Source organism: Schistocerca cancellata, chromosome 5, assembly GCF_023864275.1.
Source record: "Schistocerca cancellata isolate TAMUIC-IGC-003103 chromosome 5, iqSchCanc2.1, whole genome shotgun sequence".
Lineage (NCBI taxonomy): Eukaryota > Metazoa > Arthropoda > Insecta > Orthoptera > Acrididae > Schistocerca > Schistocerca cancellata.
The window spans coordinates 78,055,057-78,067,601 of record NC_064630.1 but is presented as its reverse complement, the minus strand read 5'-3'; the positions used below and the strand labels follow the sequence as shown (position 1 = coordinate 78,067,601).

The following is a 12,545-nucleotide window of genomic DNA, read 5'->3' as shown; positions in this document are numbered from 1 at the left end:
AGGAAAGTACTATACAATGCACATTGCTTTTGTTGCAACATCCTCCATTGCAATTAGTTGAGTTTTCCTTGGACTAATTAAACAAAGCCACAATGAAATGAAGAGTTTTTTAAATCTATATCAGTTACCCAGCAGCTGCCATTCTGCAGGATTTGCTATCAGGGTTCATGCTCGTAAAGACCATTAATTTCTTCTGCTAATTGAAGCTGCTGGAGTCCCAAACCATAAAACAATGCACAAAAAACATTTGAATGGATGTTTTGTAAGTAGTTTCTTCTGTGCAAGTATTGAACAGCTTTGGAAGTTTCTGTAAAATTTTCATCTGATAGCTGCCATTGCCATCATAAGATTCATATAGTCATTCCACTTTAAGTCATTCTGGACAGATACTCTTAGGAAACTCTGTTATTCCAGATGTGTGTTACTATTTCCTTCAAAAAATATTATTGTAAGAAAGAAAATATAAAGGACCAAAAGAAGATTTAATGTAACTGAGGAAGCAGCAGCTTATATAAAAGCAGTGACTTTTTTTCTAATTTACTAGATTACATTTTGCTGGTACAGTGTAAGAACAAAGAGTTTCCTTTTCTTTTGTTACTGTATGCCTTGACTCTCCACGTTCCCAAAGGTTATCCTTCTTCATAAGTTCAAAGGAACTTGATGAACATATGAAAACATGGTCATGTCTAATTCCAATTGATTGTATAGTCAAATAACAAAGTTCTCAGTCTACTTGAAATAATTACACTTACTTTCCAACTCCATAGTTGAGAGGTCAGCATATCTGACTGCCATGTGAAGAACCTGGGTTTAATTCTCAGTAGTGCCAGGGCTTTTATACTGATCGGAGAGAACAATGGCTGGGAGAGCCATGTGCTCACCCTACCTACACCCCTCTATACTGTATCCAAATGACACCATACAACATAGGTTGGTATTGTTAAAGATCAGAATTGTGTGGTCCTCTTCAGGTGATCGCAGAGTTACTTTCATTACATTCACTAATGTTGAGGATGACACACACACATTTTCATATGATTATTAGGATAAGTATGATGAAGTTTTGACATCAGGTGTCAGGCTGCCCACATTTAGAGGCTTATATAAATTTTGTAACAACCTTATTTCAGTTTTCTGGTCATTTAGAATTCAGTTTGTTATACTGATTCATATCCTTGAAGTGGGGTACTGTGCTCCTATTTCTAACAGCGTCTGTGCAAGGTCCTTAAATCCCTCTCCTGCAACTGTGCTGAACGACTGCAGATCTCTTGCACACATTCTTACACACTTTTTTAGAACAACAGATTTTGCTGATGCTGGAAGGTTGCTACTCCTGTTGACATGAGTATTCAGAGAAGTGTTGCAGGTATTCAGATGTCACAACAGGGTACTGGTACCACCACCACAGAAAGCTAATAACTTACAGCAGGCACTACACTCTGCATAGTCTACTGATTTATTTTCATAATCTACAATCTGTGTAAAGTTTTGCCATACCACGCTATCTCCTAATTTCTTCAAACGAGTATAGGCTCCCTCCACCAGTTTCAAGGAAACTTGTTTCTTCTCTTCCTCACTTTTTCTAATTTTTGGACATTGGGAGGATATTTCCTGTTTGGTATGTTTTTCTGACATAATAATGATAATGTTTTAAAAATCAATAAGCTCTATCAAGATGCCCATGACAATTACGATGTGCTTGCGCCCTGATCACTTCAATGTCTTGCGCCGAACTGCCTGCATCCCACCATTCCCGGCGCTGTCCCTGCCGCTGTTGCTGCAGGCCCTGTTGACTCTCGGGCTCGCCGTGTACCCCGTCGAACCGTGGGCCTCGACGGCGCATCGCGGCTCGCGCCCTCCATTCTCGGTACAGTAGATCTTGACTACCCACAGTGTGGGAAATAGCTCGGAGCGGTCGGCCACAGATGAGCTCAGGCGAGTAAATGTGGCGCGGTGCACGGCTCTTGTAAAATTTTTACAATGAACACATTACTGCACTGAACTGGTGCAGAAGTTATATTGTACTTACACACACACACACACTTATTTACAATGAACACATTACTGCACTGAAATTGTGCAGAAGTTATATACACACACAAATCAGTTGATTCTACTGAGAAATTCATCAATGGAGTACCAGGAGTTGGCCACCAATAAATCCTTTAGGCTTCTCTTAAACTGAATTTCATTGGTTGTTAAGCTTTTTATGGCTGCTAAAGTTATAGGAAATGCGTGTTCCTGAATAATGCAACACCTTTTTGTATAAGACTAAGTGTCACTATTGATGATCTTGCTGTTCCCCACATTCGCGTAGTTCATCTCCTGGAGAGAAACCCCATTTCTTCAAATTGACTTTGCATTGGGATACACCAGTTCTCAGCCTGTTGAGGACCTTCCATGTTTTATATGGGAGGTGATGTCCTTTAGCAAGCTCTTCTTTAAGGTTGTTCCAGTACCCCTCTGATGATGAGTTATGCCAAAGCTGTATTCGACGATTTGCAGGTGACGTGAAGAATGGTTCTGTTGAACAGAGGAAACTCTTTCTTGATCTTAATCCTGGATGTTGGCATTCACATCCGAACAAGGGGTGCCTTGGTTCATGCAGGAGGTTCCTACAAACATACCACTTTTTGAGCACTCCACTGACTCCCATATGGGGATATAGTGATAGGCATCCCTGACACAAAAAGCACTCCCCTACCGGGACTATCCGACCGCCGTGTCATCCTCAGTGGAGGATGTGGATAGGAGGGGCGTGGGGTCAGCACATCGCTCTCCCGGTCATTATGATGGTATTCTTGACCAAAGCCGCTACTATTCGGTCGAGTAGCTCCTAATTAGCATCACGAGGCTCAGTGCACCCCGAAAAATGGCAACAGCGCATGGTGGCCCAGATGGTCACCCATCCAAGTGCTGACCACGCCTGACAGCGCTTAACTTCGGTGATCTCACGGGAACCGGTGTACCCACTGCGGCAAGGACGTTGCCATCCCTGACACAAAGAAGCAACTAAAAAGTTGGAAAGAGATAAGTTGCCAGGTATGGATGGAATACCAATTCGGTTTTACAAATGGCTTTGGCCCCTTACTTAGCTTGTATTTACCACAGCTCTCTCTCCTAACACATAAAGGAACTGACTTGCAAAATTACAGAGCAATATCCTTAACATTCATATGGTGCAAAATTGAACTCATTCTCAGATTGAAAATAATGAAGTTCCCTCAGGCAGAAATGCTTCCATCCACAAATTGGCACAATTTCAGAAAGCATCACTTTGGCAGCACTCAGCTTGGCCTTTTTTCACATATCATGTGAACTGTGGATGAAGAGTAACAGGCAGATTGTGTATTCCAAGATTTCCGAAAAGCATCTGAAACGTTGCCCCATTTCAGACTGTTAATGGAGGTGCAAGCATACAGAATAGGTTCCCAGATATATGAGTGGCTGGAAGACTTCTTAAGTAATAGGACCCAGTTTGCCCTCAATGGTGAGTGTTCATCAGAGACTAGGGTCAACAGTGGTCATCTGACGGATAGGGTGAGCAGCAATCTATGGCAGTTTGCTGATGGTCCGTAGTGTATGGAAAGGTGTGATCATTTAGTCAGTGTAGGAGGATACAAGATGAATTAGATAAAATTTCTAGTTGGTGTACTGAATGGCAGCTAGCTCCAAATGTGGAAAAATGTAAGTTAATGCAGATGTGTAGGAGAAACAATCCTGTAAAGTTTGAGTACAACATTAGTAGCGTGCTGCTTGACACTGTCAGATTGGTTAAACATCTAGGCCTAACATTGTAAAGTGATATGAAACAGAAGGAGTATGTATGGATTGTAGTGGGGAAGGTGAATGGTTGAGTTAAGTTTACTGAGAGAGTTTTAGAAAGAGGAGTTCATCTACAAAGGAGACTGCAGTGACCTGTTCTATTCTATTATGCATACTCCCTTTTCTTGTCTTCACCGAACCCAAAAAAAAATATTACGCTGTAACATAAATGTCCATAAATAATTAGTAGTAAATGTTAAGGATAATAAAATAATAAGATCAGAGCGCGTTTTGTAATACTCATCAGAATATGACATTTTTTATTGTCTTCAATCTCTATATACAAAAGAGAGACTTAATCATATAGAGCAATTATATGTGCCTTGCTAACAGAATGTCACAAGATACAATGTTGATTTATTTCTTCTTCCTCTAAAAGATCAAAGTCACTGAACCAAAAGTATATGCAATGAGAGAGAATTAGAGATTTAAATTACGCAAGCTGTACCTCTGCTGTAGCAATCACACACTGCTAGACCAGAGGAACTTTCTCTTGAAGTGTCATATTTTAAATATTATTTAATTGAACCCTACAGATGCTGCAGACTGCTGAAATTACAGGGGCCAGTGCCCGCCACTAAACCACACCTTCAGCATAAAACATTATTTTATATGCTGATGGACTGAAAGCTGTGGTGTGAACATGTTTTTGTCCTGACTGCAGCATCTCAATAGATGAATTTCATTCATTACAGTAGGGATAAGTAGCTCATTAATTGCACTCTGCAGTCCTAGTCTAGTCTAATGCAATAAGAAAAGCTGATATTACAAGGCAACGACTGTGTGTTGTGGAAGGATGTTCAATGTATGAGATAATTTTGAGACCAATATGTCTTTGGTGTGCTTGGCTAAGGCAGTTGGACTACTAACTTTCAATAGCTTGATGTTGGATGTAGCTCTTGTTTTAAACTTTGCTCACAGCAATTAAAATCAGTTAGAGTCCTTAAATTACAGTTAACTCCCAACTGCAATTAGAAACCAAAGTCTTTATACAACAGAAGGTTATTAATTAAAAATTAATGTTATATGGAATGGTCACCTTCATAACTAATGTATCATAATTATTCTTTAATACAAAATCATTATATGAAATATTTATATTATCAAATTATCTTATGTAAATATAATATCCACTGTTGCAGGTCTTCTGGTCATGGTTCCATCATGGCCCAAAATCTGAGCTATGAAATTTGTATGTCTATCTTGTCATTGCTACTCTGACCACATGCTGCCACTCCTCCAATGCCTGGAACCTCTAAAAACATATATACAAGCACACTACCAGCAGTAGCCATTCTAATATGACCTCATCCTAAAGTTAATTATCCAATATAATTCTGGACAAAATTGTCTCAAACCATATTCAGTTATACATTACTCCGATGTCATACACTATGTGATCAAAAGTACTGGACAGCCCCAAAAACATACATTTTTCATAGTAGGAGCATTGTGCTGCCACCTGCTGCCAGGTACTCCATATCAGCAACCTCGGTAGTTATTAGACAATGTGAGAGAGTAGAATGGAGTGCTCCGCAGAACTCACAGACTTTGAATATGGTCAGGTGACTGGGTGTCACTTGTGTCATACATCTGTACATGAGATTTCCACATTCCTAAACATCCCTCGGTCCACAGTTTCCGATGTGACAGTGAAGTGGAAACATGAAAGGACATGTACAGCAGAAAAGCATACAGGTCGACCTTGTCTGTTGATTGAGAGAGACCTCTGACAGTTGAAGAGGCTCTTAATGTGTAATAGGTAGACATCTACCAGACCATCACACAGGAATTCCAAAGTGCATCAGGATCCATTGCACATACTATGACAGTTAGGTGGGAGGTGAGAAAACTTGTATTTCATGGCCAAGTGGCTGCACATAAGCCACACATCACACTGGTAAATGACATATGACACCTCGCTTGGTGTAAGGAGTGTAAACATTGGACAACTGAACAATGGAAAAATGTTGTGAGGAGTGACGAATAATGGTACACAATGTGGTGATCTGATGGCAGGGTGAGGGTATGGCGAATGCCCCGTGAACGTCATCTGCCAGCATGTGTAGTGCCAACAGTAAAATTCGGAGGTGGTGGTGTTATGGTGTGGTCATGTTTTTCATGGAGAGGGCTTGCACCCCTTGTTGTTTTGCATCGCACTATCACAGCACAGGCCTCTATTGATGTTTTAAGCACCTTCTTGCTTCCTACTGTTGAAGAGCAATTCGGGGATGGCGATTTCATCTTTCAACACGATTGAGCATCTGTTCATAATGCATGGCCTGTGGTGGAGAAATTACACGACAATAACATCCCTTTAATGGACTGGCCTGCAATAAATAAACCAACAGCTGTATTTTCATTTCTGGTTTATTCATTTCAGAGGCAACCAATTTCAGCCTTCTATTATGCCATCATCAGGCTCTCTATGGTAACATGGTGGCTGAGCTTATATGGCCAGACAAAATATCATGCAACAGTAATCCAGTATCCACACCAGTGTATGTAAAAGTGCTATGCACACTTAAACAATATGAGTACTCATACAATTTACGAGTGTATAGTAAGTAGTCTTATGTGTAACATATGTTGGTGCCGATACTAGTTCACTTTTGCATGGTATTTTGTATGGCAATATAAGCTCAGGCACTGTTTTATCATAGGGCATAGTGGGCCCGAACTAGTTGACTCTGGAATAAATCAGAGATGAAAATATAGCTGTGTGTGTGTGTGTGTGTGTGTGTGTGTGTGCTTGTATGTGTGTGTGCACATGTGCACACATGTGCATGTGTGTCTTATTTATCCTGTTGTCCCTCCCAGCAAGGACAGATGAAGTAAAAGTATGACTTAACTGTCCACATGATACATAACCAGTTTAAAAAAAAATAAAGAATTTTACGTGGCATGAAAATCTGTAAGTGAAGAATTACTAAAATATTCCAAATTGCTTTAATATATTGTACAGCAATCAAATGTGCAGAACTCAAAATATTTACAAATGCTGTACAAAACAGAACCACATGTCTAACAACAACAAAAACTGTAGAAAATGGCAGGAACTGCTTATGGTGGTGTCTAGTGCATATTCCTTCATGTGATTCTAAATCAGTCATTAGATTGAAGTACCAACCAGAAAACATCATGTGTTCCTAGGTACATTATCATTTAGCCACAATGTTCTCTCCTACTTAGAAAATTATTTACATAGTCAAAGACTCGTGTGAACACAATGTCAGGCCTTGTAGAACTCCACATTTATTTTCTCAGTTTCTGAGGTTAGTTTAATTCCTGTGACACAGTCTTCTAGTGTGACCATCAGCTTTCTGCTATTAAGGCAGCACTCCACCCATGTAAAATGGGCACCATTAATATCATAGCACTTTACTTTGGCAAGAAATAATAAGTGATCCACAAAAACAGAGGATTTGTCACAGTATACACCAACAAGATAAATTTTCTTGTGTAGCTCCTCTAGGACTTTACTTGTTGTGTCTTGTATAGTTTTCTCTGTGGCTTTACAAAAGCCAAACTAAGAGGTAATTAACAAGTTCTGAACAGAAAAAATTAGTCTGTATTGAATCAGAAACAACTTTTTCAGAAACTTGTGAAAAAACTGGAAGAAGTGAAACAGGTCTGTAATTAGTGGTGGTTAGCAAAACGAGGATAATGGAATGTAGTCAAATTAAGTCGGGTGATGCTGAGGGAATTAGATTAGGAAATGAGACACTTAAAGTAGTAAAGGAGTTTTGCTATTTAGGAAGTAAAATAACAGATGATGGTCGAAGTAGAGAGGATATAAAATGTAGACTGGCAATGGCAAGGAAAGCGTTTCTCAAGAAGAGAAATTTGTTAACATTGAATATAGATTTAGGTGTCAGGAAGTCGTTTCTGAAAGTATTTGTATGGAGTGTAGCCATGTATGGAAGTGAGACATGGACGATAACTAGTTTGGACAAGAAGAGAATAGAAGCTTTCGAAATGTGGTGCTACAGAAGAATGCTGAAGATAAGGTGGGTAGATCACGTAACTAATGGGGAGGTATTGAATAGGATTGGGGAGAAGAGAAGTTTGTGGCACAACTTGACTAGAAGAAGGGATCGGTTGGTAGGACATGTTCTGAGGCATCGAGGGATCACAAATTTAGCATTGGAGGGCAGCGTGGAGGGTAAAAATCGCAGAGGGAGACCAAGAGATCAATACACTAAGCAGATTCAGAAGGATGTAGGTTGCAGTAGGTACTGGGAGATGAAGAATCTTGCACAGGATAGAGTAGCATGGAGAGCTGCATCAAACCAGTCTCAGGACTGAAGACCACAACAACAACAACAGCTAATTTACAGTTTTATAGATGGCTGTTATCATAATATATTTACACTGCTTGGCCTTTCAGATTGCTCCAATAAGGATTAAAAAAATGACAAAATTTCACTTATCGAGCACGCATGTTATAGAGGAAGAATACATGATTAAACTTGTGGGTGATTCAGGGATTTACAGAAGGTGAAATTTAGTGTACAGAGTTGTCATCTCTGGCAGCAGCAATGACTAACTTGACTGGGCACCAAGTTGAATTCAACTTTATGCCAAATCTGGTGAGTGGATGCATGCCAGTCTCCTGCTGATCCATGACCAGATGTTTCAAGTGGGTCAAAGTTCTGGAAAATAAATTTGCCAGATCAACAGTTTGTGATTTTGCCACACAATGTGATTAGATCCTATCAGATCATAAGAAGCTATTATGTTTGAATCCTTGGAGTTTCCAAGCAGCTCTATTTTTTTTTCTCTGTCAATTCTTTTTCTTTCTTCAGTCCACTTTGTCCTGAACATGACTTCATTTGCTGACAATACTTCCCATTTCCTAATTTTTTGTCTCTATAAGTGCCTACCGAAAATGTATGATGGGCCATATGAGCCTTTTCTAAATCTTTTTGACCTGCTGGGTCCAGAGTATAGTTTTGAGCTGTTCCATGTATATTGCAATTTTGTGAATGAGTTGTTGTTCAGAATTTGTGGATATGCTCATATGGTTTCACACTTCTTTTTCTTATGACTGCCGTGCCATTCAATAGTTTTAGGGATTGTAGTCTGTACCCATCTTCTGTTCTTCTGGAGTCAAATATCATACTCAGAATTTTGTGTTCTTCTTTTAGGATATCTTCCAGATAGCCTTATATGTGGTGTGTAAGCATTTTGCTAGCATACAAGACTTCAGTCTTGATGACTGTGTTATAGTGCCATTTTTTGTGTGTGGACATAATGTTTTGTTGTGGATTTTACTGTAAGCTCTCCTAAGTTTTTGCATCTGAATTTTCTGTGCCATTTTCTCTCACTTATAGGTTCATGGATTTCACCTCAGTACTTGAAGTATGGAACTCTCTCAGTTTGTCCATATTTTGTGAGAAGTTTTGCAGTAGGATGCTTAGCAGACAGTGCAACAGTTATTGTACTGGCTATTTGCAGGGCACCTGCTCGAAATATGAATGTATTTCTGAGACAAATAGAATCACTTCTGTCCCACCTATATAGGAAAACTACATCAACCATTGTTATGGGTGACTTCAATGTGGACTTCTTAACAGAAAATAGAAACAATGTGGATTTTGAACACCTAATGTACTGAAACTTCCTGGCAGATTAAAACTGTGTGCCCGACCGAGACTCGAACTCGGGACCTTTGCCTTTCGCGGGCAAGTGCTCTACCATCTGAGCTACCGAAGCACGACTCACGCCCGATACTCACAGCATTACTTCTGCCAGTATCTCGTCTCCTACCTTCCAAACTTTACAGAAGCTCTCCTGCGAACCTGCAGAACTAGCACTCCTGAAAGAAAGGATATAGCGGAGACATGGCTTAGCCACAGCCTGGGGGATGTTTCCAGAATGAGATTGTCACTCTGCAGCGAAAGGCAAAGGTCCCGAGTTCGAGTCTCGGTCGGGCACACAGTTTTAATCTGCCAGGAAGTTTCATATCAGCGCACGCTCCGCTGCAGAGTGACAATCTCATTCTGGAAACATCCCCCAGGCTGTGGCTAAGCCATGTCTCCGCTATATCCTTTCTTTCAGGAGTGCTAGTTCTGCAGGTTCGCAGGAGAGCTTCTGTAAAGTTTGGAAGGTAGGAGACGAGATACTGGCAGAAGTAAAGCTGTGAGTACCGGGCGTGAGTCGTGCTTCGGTAGCTCAGATGGTAGAGCACTTGCCCGCGAAAGGCAAAGGTCCCGAGTTCGAGTCTCGGTCGGGCACACAGTTTTAATCTGCCAGGAAGTTTCATATCAGCGCACACTCCGCTGCAGAGTGACAATCTCATTCTGGAAACATTCCCCAGGCTGTGGCTAAGCCATGTCTCCGCTATATCCTTTCTTTCAGGAGTGCTAGTTCTGCAGGTTCGCAGGAGAGCTTCTGTAAAGTTTGGAAGGTAGGAGACGAGATACTGGCAGAAGTAAAGCTGTGAGTACCGGGCGTGAGTCGTGCTTCGGTAGCTCAGATGGTAGAGCACTTGCCCGCGAAAGGCAAAGGTCCCGAGTTCGAGTCTCGGTCGGGCACACAGTTTTAATCTGCCAGGAAGTTTCATATCAGCGCACACTCTCCGCTGCAGAGTGACAATCTCATTCTGGAAACATCCCCCAGGCTGTGGCTAAGCCATGTCTCCGCTATATCCTTTCTTTCAGGAGTGCTAGTTCTGCAGGTTCGCAGGAGAGCTTCTGTAAAGTTTGGAAGGTAGGAGACGAGATACTGGCAGAAGTAAAGCTGTGAGTACCGGGCGTGAGTCGTGCTTCGGTAGCTCAGATGGTAGAGCACTTGCCCGCGAAAGGCAAAGGTCCCGAGTTCGAGTCTCGGTCGGGCACACAGTTTTAATCTGCCAGGAAGTTTCATATCAGCGCACACTCCGCTGCAGAGTGACAATCTCATTCTGGAAACATTCCCCAGGCTGTGGCTAAGCCATGTCTCCGCTATATCCTTTCTTTCAGGAGTGCTAGTTCTGCAGGTTCGCAGGAGAGCTTCTGTAAAGTTTGGAAGGTAGGAGACGAGATACTGGCAGAAGTAAAGCTGTGAGTACCGGGCGTGAGTCGTGCTTCGGTAGCTCAGATGGTAGAGCACTTGCCCGCGAAAGGCAAAGGTCCTGAGTTCGAGTCTCGGTTGGGCACACAGTTTTAATCTGCCAGGAAGTTTCATATCAGCGCACTCTCCGCTGCAGAGTGACAATCTCATTCTGGAAACATCCCCCAGGCTGTGGCTAAGCCATGTCTCCGCTATATCCTTTCTTTCAGGAGTGCTAGTTCTGCAGGTTCGCAGGAGAGCTTCTGTAAAGTTTGGAAGGTAGGAGACGAGATACTGGCAGAAGTAAAGCTGTGAGTACCGGGCGTGAGTCGTGCTTCGGTAGCTCAGATGGTAGAGCACTTGCCCGCGAAAGGCAAAGGTCCCGAGTTCGAGTCTCGGTCGGGCACACAGTTTTAATCTGCCAGGAAGTTTCATATCAGCGCACACTCCGCTGCAGAGTGACAATCTCATTCTGGAAACATCCCCCAGGCTGTGGCTAAGCCATGTCTCCGCTATATCCTTTCTTTCAGGAGTGCTAGTTCTGCAGGTTCGCAGGAGAGCTTCTGTAAAGTTTGGAAGGTAGGAGACGAAATACTGGCAGAAGTAAAGCTGTGAGTACCGGGCGTGAGACGTGCTTCGGTAGCTCAGATGGTAGAGCACTTGCCCGCGAAAGGCAAAGGTCCCGAGTTCGAGTCTCGGTCGGACACACAGTTTTAATCTGCCAGGAAGTTTCATATCAGCGCACACTCAGCTGCAGAGTGACAATCTCATTCTGGAAACATCCCCCAGGCTGTGGCTAAGCCATGTCTCCGCTATATCCTTTCTTTCAGGAGTGCTAGTTCTGCAGGTTCGCAGGAGAGCTTCTGTAAAGTTTGGAAGGTAGGAGACGAGATACTGGCAGAAGTAAAGCTGTGAGTACCGGGCGTGAGTCGTGCTTCGGTAGCTCAGATGGTAGAGCACTTGCCCGTGAAAGGCAGAGGTCCCGAGTTCGAGTCTCGGTCAGGCACACAGTTTTAATCTGCCAGGAAGTTTCATATCAGCGCACACTCCGCTGCAGAGTGACAATCTCATTCTGGAAACATCCCCCAGGCTGTGGCTAAGCCATGTCTCCGCTATATCCTTTCTTTCAGGAGTGCTAGTTCTGCAGGTTCGCAGGAGAGCTTCTGTAAAGTTTGGAAGGTAGGAGACGAGATACTGGCAGAAGTAAAGCTGTGAGTACCGGGCGTGAGTCGTGCTTCGGTAGCTCAGATGGTAGAGCACTTGCCCGCGAAAGGCAAAGGTCCCGAGTTCGAGTCTCGGTCGGGCACACAGTTTTAATCTGCCAGGAAGTTTCATATCAGCGCACACTCCGCTGCAGAGTGACAATCTCATTCTGGAAACATCCCCCAGGCTGTGGCTAAGCCATGTCTCCGCTATATCCTTTCTTTCAGGAGTGCTAGTTCTGCAGGTTCGCAGGAGAGCTTCTGTAAAGTTTGGAAGGTGGGAGACGAAATACTGGCAGAAGTAAAGCTGTGAGTACCGGGCGTGAGACGTGCTTCGGTAGCTCAGATGGTAGAGCACTTGCCCGCGAAAGGCAAAGGTCCCGAGTTCGAGTCTCGGTCGGACACACAGTTTTAATCTGCCAGGAAGTTTCATATCAGCGCACACTCAGCTGCAGAGTGACAATCTCATTCTGGAAACATCCC

The 12,545-nt window shown here is 42.6% G+C and overlaps 1 pseudogene; it reads right to left on the bottom strand.

The window, feature by feature from the left end:
* Positions 1 to 2,873: 2,873 nt before the first annotated feature.
* LOC126189058 (5S ribosomal RNA) lies at positions 2,874 to 2,991 on the bottom strand (annotated as a pseudogene).
* Between the last annotated feature and the right edge of the window lie 9,554 nt (positions 2,992 to 12,545).